The sequence below is a fragment of the Silurus meridionalis genome, chromosome 5, assembly GCF_014805685.1.
Source record: "Silurus meridionalis isolate SWU-2019-XX chromosome 5, ASM1480568v1, whole genome shotgun sequence".
Classification (NCBI taxonomy): Eukaryota; Metazoa; Chordata; class Actinopteri; order Siluriformes; family Siluridae; genus Silurus; species Silurus meridionalis.
This window is the reverse complement of record NC_060888.1, coordinates 27235934-27251768: the sequence shown is the minus strand read 5'-3', so window position 1 is coordinate 27251768 and position 15835 is coordinate 27235934. Positions and strand designations below refer to the sequence as shown.

Sequence of the window (15835 nt, the reverse complement as noted above, 5' to 3'; positions counted from 1 at the left end):
CGCTAAAACCACACTTCTAGCTAGGCTCAGTTGACTAGCGTTCTTATGTTGAGCTCAAAATGCTAACTGAAGAACTGTTACAATAACAGCTATACAAAAACATTCATAACATCTGACTACTGTGAATGAAGCATTTCACCGGAGTCTGAGAGCCTCTTAATATGCTATTGTTGCTAAACTTTACCTGAACACACACAAACATGCACACACACACACACACACACACACACACACACACACACACACAAACACAGATCAAGATAAAAGGCTTCTCCTAAAAATAGCCCAGTAAACGTCAGAGCTGAAATCCAGCCTGCTGCTTTTGTGTATGAGTGTGTGTGTGTGTGTGTGTGTGTGTGTGTGTGTGTGATTATAACTCATAATCAGGAGAATTCCCTTCCACAACAGTGCAGGATAAGTGTGTGTGTGTTTGTCGCTTTGTGTGTGTGTGTGTGTGTGTGTGTGTGTGTGTGTGTGTGTGTGTGTGTAAGAGAGAGTTTGTCTCTTTGTTTGTGTGTGTTTTCCTGAAACAGAGTGTCTAAAAAGTTCATGGTAATAAAGGCATAGATAGATGGATGGATGGATGGATGGATGGATGGATGGATGGATGGATGGACAGAAAATCCTTAATGATCCAGTTAACCTTTAAATAACTTTTAAATACGTTCTATAATTGTACTAAATGCTAAAACAATGCAGCTACATGTCAAGTTTGGAGTTTGTACCTGACAAGTTCACTTTTAAAACACACTCTAAATACACACCCTCACTGTTTTCTCTTGGAAAATGTGGTCCTTTATAGTTTCTTCAAGGATTCAGTGGATAATGAAGGGTTTAAGGCTTTTTAAACGCTGATCCTGATAAATGTAATGACTGTGAAGTCTTTATGTCTGCACTTTGCGACCTGCACGTACGGTATTGAGGGTAGAAAGACATATTGCACTTGATTTCATATCTCATTTGCGAAAAGATAACCTGCTATCATAGCTACTGTCAGGGACCTTATAATCCTTTCGTTTTTTTTTTTACCTAATCCCGATCGTCTGCTCTCTCCCTACAGCAGTGTCCTACACACCTACACTTCAAAGATATGAAATAATGACTGTTACACTCCACGTAGTGCACTGGATATCAAAACCCTAGCCATCTGGGATTGAGCTACTGAATCTGATTCTTTCATTTGCAGTTTAGTCATGGCTGACGTGTGAAGTGTTCGTCTTCAGTGGCTGAGAGTGTAATATCACACCCAGAGAAACCGAACAACACTCCGTTTTATCCTCTGCTTTGGAGGATCATACACAGCTGATAGTAAATCCTTCTTCAGCCATTAGGAATAATAACAAACACACGTCAGGTTTTTCGAAGTTGTGGACGACAAAATGGAGTATAAGTGATGCTATGAAAGCCATGAGGAGACAGAAATCTCCAGATGGCAGCAGTGTTGATTCAGTTCAGTTCGATTTAATTCGATTCGATTTTTATATGTATAAATCATTTAACCATACAAATACACACAAAGCAGCCTTATGGGTAGATACTCCACATCTGGAGTGTTTACAGTTCATATTAAGTGCAGTGAAAATACAAAAATTTACAAAATGTAGCAGACACAAATTATATCATGATAAAAAAGTGAATTTTCCAGATCGTTTAGCAACGACAGGTACTTCTCGGAAGACGTCTCAGGTACTTCTCGACATGATGTAGACACACAAATAAGTGCTCCAGAACACCAAACTATCAGAGATTCTGCTTTTTGAGCTGTAGTCACATTATTTGAATTGAACTATTTGACTTTTTGCACTATTAATTTAGCATAGCTTAACATGGAGGATTGCTAAAAAGCAAAAAAGGTAGTAAAATAGCAACAAAAATAAAAATTCAAAAAAGAGTGACTATATCTCAAAAAGCTGAATCTCTGGTAGTTTTGTGTTTTGGGACACTTATTTGTGTGTTTATTTTATACTGTGAAAAAATGACATTAGCCCTGACTTTATAGAAGCATCTTTTGCAACTAATCAATCTGAGAGGGTTATAAGGCCATCTCCAAAAAAATTTATTTATTGAATTTTTTTTTTTATTTTTTTTTTACGACGATTACATTTTGTGGTATTAAATTTTTATATAATGGCTACAAACATAAAAGAAAGCAAAATTGCAATGTTAAAGATTTGGCACGATTTTTTTTTTAAGCATTATGTTTGAAAATGCTCGTTATATCTGCAATATCTCAGGAATGCATTCGGCAAAATATAATTTTTGTGATATTGATATTAAATACAAGATCAACATGTCAGTCAGGTTTAGCTGAAAATGTCCAAAATTCTTCAAATTTAATCTTCGGAAGGATGAAGAGATAAAAATCTGACATTTTCCATCTCCCGTGAAGTGCAGAAAGTTTTGGTTACACTATTTGGCATTTACCCAAACACACACACACACACACACACACACACACACACACACACACACAAACATTAAGAGAGTGTATTAATCACAAAAAGCTCTTTGAAATTATAAATTAGCTTCAGTCTCGAATCACAGGTCAGGGGGTGAAAACAGGACTCCACTGAGGCATCCTAATGTAATTTTCCACGACATCTACGAAAAATACAAAAACCAACAACACACTCATATATCTGAGTCAGACATCTAAGTGTTCGCCGGAAAGAGTCCACTTATTTGCAACCTCCTGAACAGATCATTTCTCGCCATTCTCTCACTGCTTGACCAAAACAATCAGTCCTGGATCATCTCCCTGAAGAGGATCTCAGCAGGGTTCTAGCTGAACTCAAGCACGTTTTGGATGCAGTGACAATCCGACTCAATCCGGAATCGATCCAAACGGAGGTTGTCGCATGTTCTGGGGTGTAGATGATGATTTTCTGAAGAAGCTGATCTGATGCACAGAAGTTTGTGCAGCCAAAATGTTCTGTACATGTATGATGGAATGTGATAGATGATCTGCCCATTAATGGTAATTAGTCATATCATATCATATCTGGTCATTTATGTATATAAGCTCTGTGATGTCCATGTACACGTCATTCCTATTCTATATGTTTAATGTGCTGAGACAAATCAAATAACAAGCAAACCAAAAGTATTAGTTTGATTTTGATTCACATTTTAGAACCTGGACTTTTACATGCAAAAGCACCATTAAGATACATTTTTCTTATTATTTTCCGATTCCCAGAGTGACTGAGTGGAGTATAACTGCTGTGGTTGAGCCTGGGATCAGACCAGCGATCTGATTTTCAGTCCTCTTGAAAAAACAACAATGGAATGGGTTTCTGGATTTTACTCAACCATGATTTCACATTACTTCCGTTTTCGATTTGTTTTTTGGAGGCAAACAACCCTTTATAAGCTCCGCCCCAAAAAGAACCCAGAATCATCTGTTAAGGAGAATTTCAGAATTCAGACCAAAAACAGAGAAAATGTCCTCAGATCCCAAATGGAAAAAAATCAGGAAGAAGGTAAAGCACTCTGAGACAGCCAAGGAGCAAGAGTCACGAGACGTGACGAGACGAGGCGAGACCAGACGAGTCCTGGGATGAGTTCAGTATCACATGATGTCTAAAGAAAGGAAGAAGCCGCTGTGTGTCCTCTCAGTGGGATTATTGAGCTGAACAGTGAACAGAGACTGGATTAGAGATTTACTGTATGCTATTTAATATGTGTGTGTGTGTGTGTGTGTGTGTGTGTGTGTGTGTGTGTGTGTGTGTGTGTGTGTGACAAAGAAAAAAGAGAGTGTGTAAGAGAGTGTCAGTGAGAAAGGGATCAATATTTCAGTCTTATCCTGGGAAATATTCATCACTGACTCGTGTTTTAAGGTCACATGCCCAACATGGAGCATATGTTAACCTATTTTACATCATATATATGGCCTGTATATATTTTTTTATGTGTGTGTGTGTGTGAGTGTGTGTGAGAGTGGAAAAAAGGATTGCTGACACAGGCAGAACCGCACCTCATTTGTTTTAGTTCAATTGGAGCGTACATCATGCTGAATACAAAGATATACAGTGTTTAGGTTGAGTAATAAATAAAGCAGAACGTAACCGTGCGAGAAACGTGCCAAAGTAACATGCACGTCTTTCACGACACACACGTCGGTTTTACACAGATCGGGATGGATATTAAAATAAACGTCACAGAGGAGGTGCCAAACAACAGATGCTGCATATGATATAATATAATATAATATAATATAATATAATATAATATAATATAATATAATATAATATAATATAATATAATATATACGTTTTCACTTACATTATAGCAGCTACAAACGCTCATTCCCTCTCAAACACACACAGCTTATGTTATATTATATTATATTACATTACACCTTTTAGTTATGCAACTCTTGCACTGGAGACTCCTTCCATTAATGTTACATATACAGCCTACTTGTCTACTATGGAAGGATCTGTTGCCCTGGAAACCACAACGTTTTTTGAAAGCCACTAAATCATACGCCGACACCTCCGATATAAAAGATGGTGTAATAACTGGTAAAGATTACAGCACCAATTAAACATGCCTCTAATAGAGTGTGTATATATATACCTCTTCCAGAGAAAGTTAGAAAACATGGGTGGTTTGGATTCAATCTGTTCTCCTGTAAATTTGTATATTGTGCATTGCACAGTCCCACAAACAGGCTATTAAACACACACACACACACACACACACACACACACACACACACACACACACACACACACCTGCCCCCAGCTTTGTCTTACTGCCATGCAAATCAACATTCAAATGATTCCCTTCGGCATGCAGCCAAAACTGGGTGCTCTGCAAAAGTAAAGCAACAGCAACACACACACACACACACACACACACACACACACACACACACACACACACACACCAAATAGGGTGCATTTCACGTCACCGGGGTGGTACCCTCGAGGGAACATCTTTGTTACCTTTAATGTGCATCTGTTCTTTGTGATGTGTGTGGAGTGTGTATATATCAGGTGCGTTATTCAGGCGTTAGGAACACCTTTTGAGCAAAACACACACACACACACACACACACACACACACACACACACACACACACACCTTTCCAGGTAGATGCTACACATTAAAGGTACAATGGATGGTAAGAAGGAAAGGTGTGGTTTAAGTGTGAATATCTCGTGCATGCAAATTTCAAAGCAATATGTTACAAGGGATTCATACTAGGCGCTGGTGTGTGTGTGTGTGTGTGTGTGTGTGTGTGTGTGTAGGAAATCCATCCACACCACCCATCCTCTCCCAACTTTAGGAATGATCATACTCACACTGCATCCTTCTGCTTTGATCTCCTCGAGGTTCTCCACAAGATTCTCCCTCGGTTCTTCTCAAGGTTCTCGGGATCAGAACCCAGCACCAGTGATTCTTTACCTTCCTTTCTTTGTCTCGCTTTCGTCCTTGTTTTCTTTCTTCCTTCCTTCCTTCGGTGTGTGTATGCTTGTATGTGTGTGTGTGTGTGTGTGTGTCCACGCTGCTCGAGCTGCTTGATTTGCGGATGTGTGGCGCTTCTCTCTCTCCAGCACCAGCGCGCTTTGAACAGCGCCGTTGACGTCATTACTTCAGACCACGCCCACTCCTGACATGGAAAACCAAGAAGTTCAAAAGCAGAATATATTATATTCCCTGCACATTTTTACAGGATGAAGTTTATAAATATTTCTCCCAGATGACCAGGAGCTGCTTTGTTGTTGTTGTTGTTTTCAACTTGCATTTGTGTTTGTGATCATCATCATTCAGTCATGATTCACAATCATCAACCTGCTCAAGGTGGAACCTGGAGACGTGGGAACACTGGGCATAGGATAGGGAAAGTCAGTATGAATGGGTCTTCTGTTCAACACAGGACACACACACACCTATTCACACACACACACACACACACACACACACACACACACACACACACACACACACACACACACATTCACACCTCCTAGGAATTTATTTTACTGAACAAACCTCACTGAATATTTTTTATATATAGGAGCAATCTCCAAATCTCATGATTTCTTGGTTTCCACCCAAAATACTGGAACTCTACACAGAGAGTATTTGGGTAAACTCAGAGACATGACCCACTGACAAAATTATCATCAACCTCAACACAAATAATCTCCATCTAGCAACACACACCCAGAACACCACTATTTAATATACCATTCCAGGAAACCGACGCAGTATTTTTCCTGAAAACGTAACAAATTCCTCAAAGGCAGAGGTCTTTTGTACACCACAGACCAGTTTTGTGGACACATCTAGTGAGGTGTGTATGGACATTTTCCTCAAAACATTCTTGCAACCCAGTAGCAACTCTTCTACAGTAAAGTTTCATGAAAAGAGCTGAAGATTTACCTCTAATCCAGAGATTTGTTCAACTTTAATACAGATGTTGTGGCATTTAAATAAAGCTCTGTTGTAACAGATACATGTGGGGAAAGAAAGAGGTTTCTGTAGGTCTTAATGACAGGGGTGGTGGAAAATTGCTATGTTTAAATTATTTTTAGCTCAAAGTATAACGTTAAGGCAGTGCAGCTGTTAAAGTTTCTGTCAAATGTCTTTCGAAATCTTTGGGAACCAGCTCAAACCTGTCTTACACCGAGAGGCAAAAACCAATCCCAGAGTGAACGCTAAGCTAGATATTGATATGAACTTCATTTTATGTGCCATTCTACAGGAAGAAGAAACTTCCAATTTCAGAAAATTTGAAAAGCGATCAAGTGACTTGATTTTTATTTTTACCTCCTGGACAATCAGGTAATTTTAAGTTAAAATGAAATGAAAAAAACAAGACAGAATGTGGTAGAAAATCATTTCTCATTAATAAGTGTATATGGGGAGATTTACATCATGTCAATAAACATTATATCATTTTTTATATCCTGTTCAAACATAAAACCGTAACTTGACAAGGACATTCACAAATTCAGAAATTCTTATGATTCTTAACAAACATCCTAATAGGCAGAGTTAGCCGCTAGTCCTTATTCCATATGCACTACGGATTATAATAATAATAATAATAATAATAATAATAATAATAATAATAATAAAAGACTACAGACTAAGTTAATAGTTAGTTTAACTCTACCAGAATTCATTACAGGGTGAAAGTGGTATGGTTTCCAGTTGTAATCAACAGAGGTGTACGTTACTCTACTTAATTAGATTTTTCTGGTATCAGGATTTTACTCCACTATTTATTTTTTGGACAATTTATTACTTTCAATTATCACATTTTTTACACAAACATCTGTACTTTCTACTTCTTACATTTTCAATCCAGACTCGTTACTTTAATTTTCATCTATTTGGTGACATTTGGTGACATATTTTTTCTTCTCATTGCTCCATTTTCAGCCCATTAACCCGTTTATTGTAATTTTGTGGCTTTTTTAATCCACTGGTGTATCATTTCCTGTCTCTCACACACCACAGATGAAGACAGCAGCAAAAAGTCAGGGGTTAACATGGATGGGACAGAGGGAGTCAGTGATGTAAACATGACTGAAAACAGAGAAATTCCTGATCACAATTTTTAAAATTCTTTTGTATTAATATATTAATATGATGACTTTTTACTTATATACATGTCAGAGCCCAAACCTCTTTACTTTAAATCAAGTGAAAAAGTCTAGTCAGAACTTCAACGTTTACCAGAGCATTTTAGAACATGAGCATCTGTACTTCTACTTGAGTGAACGATGTGTGCACTTTTGCATATCTCTGGTAATTGAAATTGCATCTCAAAGTGGTTTTCGAACACATCCTAAGACTTAGTCTAATACCAATTATAAAGATTCATTAGCATGTATTTTCATTTGTGTGATTAATATAAAGCTAGAATCCAGTCATTGGTGTTACTGGTATAAAAATATAATCCAGTCAATGGTGTTACTGGTAAAACTAGAATCCAGTCACTGGTGTTACTGGTATAAAACTAGTATCCAGTCAATGGTGTTACTGGTATAAAACTAGAATCCAGTCATTGGTGTTACTGGTATAAAACTAGAACCACCCATTGGTGTTTCTGGTATAAAACTAGAATCCACTCATTGGTGTTACTGGTATAAAACTAGAATCCAGTCTAGTATAATCCTGGTATAAAAATAGAATCCAGTCAATGGTGTTACTGGTAAAGCTAGAATCCAGTCATTAGTGTTACTGGTATAAAACTAGTATTCAGTCAATGGTGTTACTGGTAAAGCTAGAATCCAGTCATTAGTGTTACTGGTATAAAACTAGTATCCAGTCAATGGTGTTACTGGTAGAAAACTAGAATCCAGGCAATGGTGTTACTGGTATAAAACTAGAATCCAGTCATTGGTGTTATTGGTATAAAACTAGTATACAGTCATTGGTGTTACTGGTATAAAGCTAGAATCCAGTCATTGGTGTTACTGGTATAAAGCTAGAATCCAGTCATTGGTGTTACTGGTATAAAACTAGAATCCAGTTAATGGTGTTACTGGTATAAAACTAGAATCCAGTCATTGGTGTCATTGTGTAGATTTGGTTCCCTTTGGCTTTCCACATTGAGGTAACTAGCGGGGCACGAGCTCATTTGCTCAAAACCCCACCCGAGCGTATTACACCCTCAGTCACTACACTGCCTTCTGTCTCTGCGCCGCGGATGGCATATAAACTCGAATCCAGTGTGCTGTTTGCTTGGTCAAAAATATATATTTAATTTAAAATATTCATATGTAAATATATATATATATATTCATAAAAATATTGCGTTTCTGCAGAGAGCGCGCGTGAACGCTAGTGAGGGGCACGTGAGCGCCTGGAACTCGAGCAAAGCGCTGCGCGTGCCGCGTGATGTGTAACCGACACGCGCGTTTCCATGGCGACAGGCGCCTTCCAGCCCCCCCCACCCCCGTTCTGTTTCTCCAAAGGCGATGTCTGTCAGGTATCTACTAAAACATAACATAACAAACACATATTTACAAAAGTTTATGCTGAAGGAAACATTTAGATATTAAAGTAAATCACTTGTAAGTAAAATGAGCAAAATTGGCTAAAACTGTAGATTGGGGTCAGTTAGCTAGTTATCTACATACAAATATCTAACATCTGCTTAATAACTCCATAAAATGATTTCTACATAGTGTAGTTAAACAATAAAATGAATTATATATATATATATATATATATATATATATATATATATATATATATATATATATATATATATATATATATATATTCTATTATTTTAATTCGTTTATTGGGCGGTTATTTATATAGTACATTAATTGTGTGTAAAAAGTGTCAAAAATACGAGGTGGTATCAAAACGTTTTGAGACTAATGTTTTAACTGGTCCCACGTCTGCGATTTCATCACGGACAAAGAGCAATCTTGAAAAATTCTGCCTGAAACCAGGCAAATCTGCCACAGAGACGTTTGACACAACATACGTTTGACATTCCACGATGATTCAATGAGTCGTTTGAGGTGTTTCGATTGGTACGGGCGCTTCAAGACCCGAAGAACATCGCTGGAAGACGAGAGATCAGGAAAACCTTAGATGAACTCAACCCCCTAAAACGTCTAAAGCGTTCGGCTACTTGTGCATGATGATCGTCTGAGAGCAATGATCTCACTTCTGCACCCAACCTACTGCTCAGATTTGACTCTTCTCAGAGATGAAGATCCAGCTCACCATTTTGAACCCATTGCGGAGACATGTTCCAGAAGTGGCAGGAACGCTGGGAGCACTGTATCGCTGTAAAAGGGGAATATTCTGTGTAAACATTAATAAATAAAGTAATATTGTAAACAGAGCTAATCTTGAAACTTTATGAAACCAGAGAATTTACCGTTTTAAATCAAATTGATTAGTGTCGAGTCGTACATTTCACACCTAGACCTTCCTGCCTGAATCAGTCCACCTTTTAATAGCATCTTTATGAAACCATCAGTATTATAGACAAATGCAGTATAACAGAGCGCTGCATCACACACAGGATCTCATCCAGTGAGAATCAATGCCATCACTAAAACAAGAAACCCAATAAACCCAATTCTACAAGTCTCCTTTCACTGGAGCCACATTACTGCACAGCAGTTACGAAAAACTCCCTGAGAGATCATGAGGACGAAACCTTTAGGCTCAAACCCATCCACATGACAGAAGGTCTATTTATCATAGTTCCATCATTGTTGCTGTTCTCAGCTGATGGAGGCTTGAGTGGTGCTTGCAGCTCTAAGCCACTGTAGTGTTCGGGACAGACGTAGCTCCTGATATTGACCCGGTTCTGAATCGCACATTAATCACAGCTAATAAAAACGTCACTTCACGGACGACCCGAAGGAAGATGGCACGAGAAATTCAATCTGACAAAACGGGAGCCCGTCCAGGACCACAGATTGTTTCCCCACAGTCTTGAGTTTCAGCAGAGATCAATATATTTTCCTGTCTGACAAACTGGAGAGCGTTCCGGAGCGCAGCTAGCAGGACCAGGACGTCTCCCAGGATTAAGTGTTCGCCACACTCGGGAAGAAAGATTGCTTAGGGGGAATCTCAGATGGGAAATTCACAGCAACCGCAGTGCGCAAACATCTATAGACGTGTTTAGGGTGTGTGTGGGTGTGTGTGTGTGTGGGGAAATAGGCCTGCTGCTATTTTGGTGTAAGACCATTGCTTTGGTCCGACTCGATTCTTTTAAGTTGTGTGTTAAGTTTGAAGTTCTTTGTGATCTACAACTTTGAGGACCTGCGATTATAGACATTTAAACATAAATTACAAGTCATGATGTATGTTTGAAACACACGTGTGTGTGTGTGTGTGTGTGTGTGTGTGTGTGTGTGTGTGTGTGTTATTATAGACTAGATTAAATAGAAATTGTAACTTGCGTTTACACACACACACACACACACACACACACACACACACACACACACAATAATCACAGGAGGATGTAGTGTGTCTTGTGGTAGATGATTACTGTTATGCCACTTCGCTGATATCAAATATTCCTATTGCCACATATTAATAGAAGAGATCATAAGATAGTTATAGTGTCCTACTGTACACACTGTTATTTACACCGTGTAGACAAATGTGTGGACGTCTGACCTTAAGATTGTTGTGTGTTTTCTGGGCATCCTATCTCCAATTTAGTCTCCATTTGCTGTTATAAGAAACTCCACTCGTTTGGGAAGATGTTCCACCAGATTTTGTGAAGATTTGTGCAGATTCATTCAGACACAAGGGTGTTAGTAAAGTCAGGTACTGATGTATATGAGGTGAGGAGGTGTCCAGGAGGTGTTCAGAAGTCTAAAGCAGGAGATCTTCTACTCCAACCCATGTAAAGCATACCTTCATGGAGCTGTCTTTGCGCACAGGTGTCATGCCGGAACAGGTTTGCGTCAACGCATCTAAAGACGTCCTGTACAATTGTGTGACTCCAACTTTGTGCTAAATGTTTGGGGAGGAACCCAAGAAGAGTCCGGCTGGAAAAAGAGGCGTCCCAATACTTTTATTCATACAGCATTCAGTTCTCAGCGACTCTGACTCTGGTTTTGAGATTTCAGGTGGAAATCACATTATTACATCACTTCTCCAATTTATTTTAATAATTAAAACGAGGACAGTGAACTTCTGACTCTAAACTTAACCTTGAATTTTTTCTTCTTCTGAGAAAAAAAACATTTCTGTGGAGTTTTTTTGTTAGGACACATAAGTGACTGAAACATGTCGCATTACCGAGATTTGGAAATGAAAACGTAGCGACGGAAACGAGTGAACATTCGAATGCAAATCCATAAAACACCAACATTTATTTTAGCAGGGAAGCTTGAGTTCTCCGCCTGAGATTATGAACAAAAACCAGGAACTCTGTGAATAAATGATGGCAATTTTGTGAGCAGATTTTGGCCAAGACTATCGACTGGACGATGAATGAGCGAATAAACAGGCTGAACCATACCAGCACTGGCATCCCTTCTGAATAGAGAACTGAATACAAAGCAGCGAGAACACAATGGCAGAACCCAGTCACTTCTCAAAGGTGGCTTTAGGGATGAAGAAAGTCAGAGACGTGCTTAATGTAACTGTGCTGTGTATGTAACTGTGTGTTTGTGTGTGTGTGTGTGTGTGTGTGTGTGTGTGTGTGAAACTGAAATTAAATGAAATTGACTTTTTAGGAAACTTTGAAGTCTGAACGTTTGTGGACTTTAATTTGAAAAAGAACTAGAGATGCATAAATGATGTAGGTTTCAGACAAATTGCGAGTACTGCTGCTTTTCTGAAACTCATTGATTTATGGTGATTGGTTATGATTTAATGATTGGTCTGATCTTGATTGACTTGAAGATCAAATAAATAGCGAGTAACATATCTTAAAGAGTTAAAATTTGGTGGTGGTGGAAAACTCTTAAGCCCTGTGTGGAGAGACGGTAAAGAGGTAAAGAAACTGCCTGATCAATAAAATTAACCAAGCATGGAATGTGGAAGTGTGTGTGTGTGTGTGTGTGCACATGTGTGTGTGTGTGTGTGTGTGTGTGTGTGTGTGTGTGTGTGTGTGGTGTGTTGAATGACTCCATTATTGGAAAGCAAATGACTTATCATTCCGGAAGTCAGGTGTCAATGTGCTTTTAATCTTTTACAGTGTTCTTATACATTACATTTACATAGACGAGAAAGAAAACACTTAAGCATGATTGGATTGATGGACAAATGAAAAAGTAGAGAGATGGATGCATTGGATTAGGTGATAGAAGAATTAATAGATAGAAGGAAGTTTCTTGGAAGAGATGGATGGATGGTTTGTGGGTGGATGGATGGATAGATGATGGAAAAGTGAATAGAGAATAGATGGATGAATGGGTAGATAAAAAAAAAAGAACGAGTGCTTAAAACAAACTGGATGGATAGAGAAATCCTCTCAACATTTAGGTAGATGAGAAAGAAAACATTAATGCATGTTCGGATGGATGGATTGGATTGGATTAGGCGATGGAGTATTGAATTGATAGATAAAGAAATAATAAAACAAAAGAAGTGGGTGAATGGATAGCTGTATGATGGATGGATATATAGTTATAGTTGGCTATAGTTGCCCCCAGCAGAGGTACACCTGGCTTTGATTAAATATCAGTGGAGATCCTGTGTGAAAACATAAGGAGATTAGGGAGCTTAATAACTCCAGCGCTGTCATTCACATAACCCTCCACTCAGCAGATCACATGACCTCATTGGATTCTTTTCTCTCTGGAAGGCTGTATTATGATTATGATTATGATTATTAATATTATTATATTATTATTATTATTATTATTATTATTATTATCAGATACTATAGGCATGTTACTGTGTCGTGTCATTTACAGTAACTTACACTTCTGCTGTGATTATTCACTCACATGAGTCATTATTACAGGTTTTTTTTTACATTAAACCGAGAGCATTTTTATTTCTTACTGTATCCATGTGATGATGTAATGTGTGATTAATGATGTGGTGTGATGAAGCTGATTTACTGTCACCTGCCATTTAGGAATCTATTTTCCATTACAGCAGGTCTACAAGTGCTTTATTTACTTAACTTAGTACTCGTTTGAACTGATGTTGTAGCAGATGGATGACGCATGGATAATGGATAAATATAGTAAAGCATAAATTGATAGATAGGCTGATAGGTAAATAAATAAATAAATAAATAAGAGAGAAGAGAAGATTGACCAGATATATGCAGAAATTAATAGGTATAGAGATGGATGGGTGGATAGATGGATGGATGGATGGATGGATGGATGGATGGATGGATGAATGGAGAATAGGACTGCACTAATGGCAAAGTCCTCAAAACAAACTGTGGTGGGTATATGGTAATTGGAGGATGAATGGATGGATGGATGGATGGATGGATGGGTGGATGGATGGGTGAATGAATAGAGAAGGTTCTAAACAGAAAGGCTCGTGGGCGGATAATTGGAAAGGCTAAATAGATGGACAGATAGAAAAGTCTGGACATGCTGATGAACAGATTAATGGATAGATGGATGGTTAATAGAAGAATGGAAAAGTCCAGACAGCATATTCATGGATAAATATTTATAGAATGATGATGGATGGATGGATTGTGAAGTCCTTAAAACAGACACACCGATGCACTGAAGGATACATGTAAGAAAGAGAAGGAGAAAGAGAACTATAGATGTATGTATGTATAGGTGGATGGGTGGATGGATAGATAGATAGATGAATAGTTAATCTAGAGCACAAACCCTCATCTGATCACTTTATCATGCACATATTCACATGGTCCTTGTGTTCTTTGGTTAAAGCCACTGCAGCTACAAGGTGAAGCGCAGCAGGCGAACGGAGCACCGAGCAACAAAAGCATTTAACGGCAGCACTACATTATGATCTGTTGTTTTTAACAGTGCTCTTAAAGGATCCATTTCAGTAGTACTTATGTGGAAACAAAAGGAAAAAAGAAATCCAGGATGTGGCATGTGTGAGGTTAAGTGCTTAAGTGCTTCACCTATTAAAAGTTTGCAGGCTTCGGGATGAAGTGCAGCACACCGGAGCGACTTTCACATCCTGTGCGTTGTATGGTAATAAAACAGACCGGATTTCTACAGAATCTCTATTTTATTTTATTCAAGTAGTGTAGCACACAACGAGCTTCCGGATTTCCTCTAGAGCAAAATTCATCCTCTTGCTAACTTACGTCATACTTTCAAGATGCTGACTCACAATGATTCTATGGATACCTTTATTTGAGATTATTATATAAAGGATTGTGTTACTGAGATGTTTTGTCCTGGGAGCATTAACCAACTCTGTACCTTGTCCCAAAGTGTAGATTCCTGCTCATACATTATATGTAGAAACGTATTTGGACACCAGGCATATGTTGGTCTTCCCCAAACTGTAGAAGGCACAAAATTGTGCAGGTCTTTGGATCCATAAGAATGAAATGTTTCCTTCACTTAAACTAGGAGACCCAAACTTGTTCCAGTATGATGTTTCAGCTCCATGATCTGCTGACCATGCTGTACAGCTCTGATCTCCATCAGTGTGTCGATGATAACATGAAAAAAATGTATCCATGATGGATATGAAGGATCTTTTTCATTTTCAGACGTGTGTGTGTTTGTGTGTGTGTGTGTATGTCCCACCCTTAACCCTCAACATGGAGTGTTCCAGATTACTAAAAGAGCGAGGGATTATTTATATCTAAGAGCTTGTCATTATGTTTTGGCACTGACGCCTGAGCTCCACCCGTCACTATTTCCAGTAAAAGAGCTTGGAGAGACACAAGCCCCGCCCCTCACTCACACACTCTAATGTCTCATTATCCTGTCTCTCTCTATCTGTCTCCATATTTATGTCTTTTCCTCTGTCTTTCTTTCAACATCTGTCTCTCTCCCATGGCATATCCGAGTGCAAGGCTGTGTGAGAGTTTGACTTGCCAGCGCGGTGTGGAGCGAGTGTACAGGACTGTGTGTTAGCGGTTTGAGATGTGGTGGGGCACGAGAATATAGTCTCCGTCTCTCTTATAAACAGTGCGATTGTGTTTTTTTTAATTAATTTTGATGAGGTGACCAAACTGATACAAAAAGGAGTCTTGAAAAATAAATGTATACTGGTTTCCCCCCTTAGTTCTCCTGTAAAAAAAGTCATGCTGTCCAATGTCCCTCCTTTTATTAGTGATGAGGTAGTAGTTAAAGAGCTACTCGGTACGGGCGACTCATCTCCCCCATGAAGAAATTCCCCCTCGGCTCTAAGACCCAGGATAATCACTTTTTAAGTTAAGGATGAAGAAGTTTGATTA

At 38.6% G+C, this 15835-nt stretch overlaps 1 protein-coding gene across 1 annotated transcript in view; it reads right to left on the bottom strand.

Annotated features, from left to right (window-relative positions):
• smpd3 (sphingomyelin phosphodiesterase 3) overlaps nt 1–5542 on the bottom strand; it is a 52915-nt gene extending 47373 nt beyond the window's left edge. Inside the window, exon 1 of the mRNA XM_046849935.1 lies at nt 5313–5542. The gene's annotated coding sequence lies outside the window, so the exon portion shown is untranslated. The remainder of the gene's footprint in view (nt 1–5312) is intronic.
• Nucleotides 5543–15835: the final 10293 nt, after the last annotated feature.